This window comes from Panthera pardus, unplaced genomic scaffold (genome assembly GCF_024362965.1).
Source record: "Panthera pardus isolate Hobbes unplaced genomic scaffold, ASM2436296v1 HiC_scaffold_24, whole genome shotgun sequence".
In the NCBI taxonomy this organism is placed as follows: Eukaryota; Metazoa; Chordata; class Mammalia; order Carnivora; family Felidae; genus Panthera; species Panthera pardus.
Genome location: NW_026526810.1, coordinates 106,416,443 through 106,417,590, shown reverse-complemented (window position 1 = coordinate 106,417,590; position 1,148 = coordinate 106,416,443).

Sequence of the window (1,148 nt, the reverse complement as noted above, 5' to 3'; positions counted from 1 at the left end):
GGCTGTTGGAGGGGACAAGTCTGTCATGGTGCCCCTAGAAGAAGGGCTGCTAGATTTTCAGTCAGTTCAGATGGCCTGCTGGGAGCAAGAGTGCCTGCTGGTCTGGGAAGCAGGCAGGAAGGTGGGCGAGCAGGAGAGCGGGTCCTATGGTGTCTGGATCTGGAGCAGCTCACCCACCGGCAGGGCGCAGGAGACTGAGGTGGGCTTGGGAAAAGAACAGCCAGAGGCCTAGGTGGTGCAGAGAGGCCTGTGGAACAGTTCAGAGACATACATGTGTCACACCTGCCTCGAGTGTAGAGGGCAGGGATAGGTTTTTTTAAGAACCGGACAGGCTAGGACAGTAAGGGCCTGCACTGAGGGTTGTCCGTGGAGAGGGAGGTTTGGAGGGCAGGGCAGGGAACTGATTTGAAGACAATGGTGACATCAGTTTGGACCTGCCGGGGTTGAGGAAACCACAGAATAAGACTTTCGAGGGTGAGGAGCGGGTAGTGACCAGCGCCATGCTCAGAAAGGACAAGGAGAATGAGGAATGAGACAAAGCCAATGAGCTTGACAATCAGGTGGCCCTGGTAACCTCAGGGGAGGTGTCAGAAGCTGGGATGAGGGAAGGAGGCAGTGGGTAAGCATGGTATGAGGGGAACAGCTGTTGTACTATTATATATGGAAATGAGAAAATAAAGCAGGATAATAACATGAGTGGACGGCAGAATTGAGTGATGGGAGCCCTGTGCATATTTGAATAAAGAATGAAACTCAATCATCAAGATATTTAGCCCTGATCCCATTAAGTACTTCCTCTGAGAGTTAGCAAACTGACATCCTTTAATCATGCCTTATATTTATAAAGGCCACTCTCCAAAGAAATCCCGGTGCTCAATAAACATTAATGAATTCACTCTTGCAGCCTCCTACAGGGGAAAAGTTGGTGGCAGGATCGTCATCGTGTTCATGGGCATGGATACTACGGCAGAGATGAGAACCAAGATCACACAGCTGGTCAGGGTGGGAGGTGTCATACCTGGCTCTCCCCCTTCTGTTGTTAGGCCATTCCTAAGTCACCCACATCTTGCCAGGACATGCAGGTTCCTGGTGAGACTTGGCTAGGAGACAGACCAACTACGGGGTTCATGCTTTCGGGGGTAGCCTCA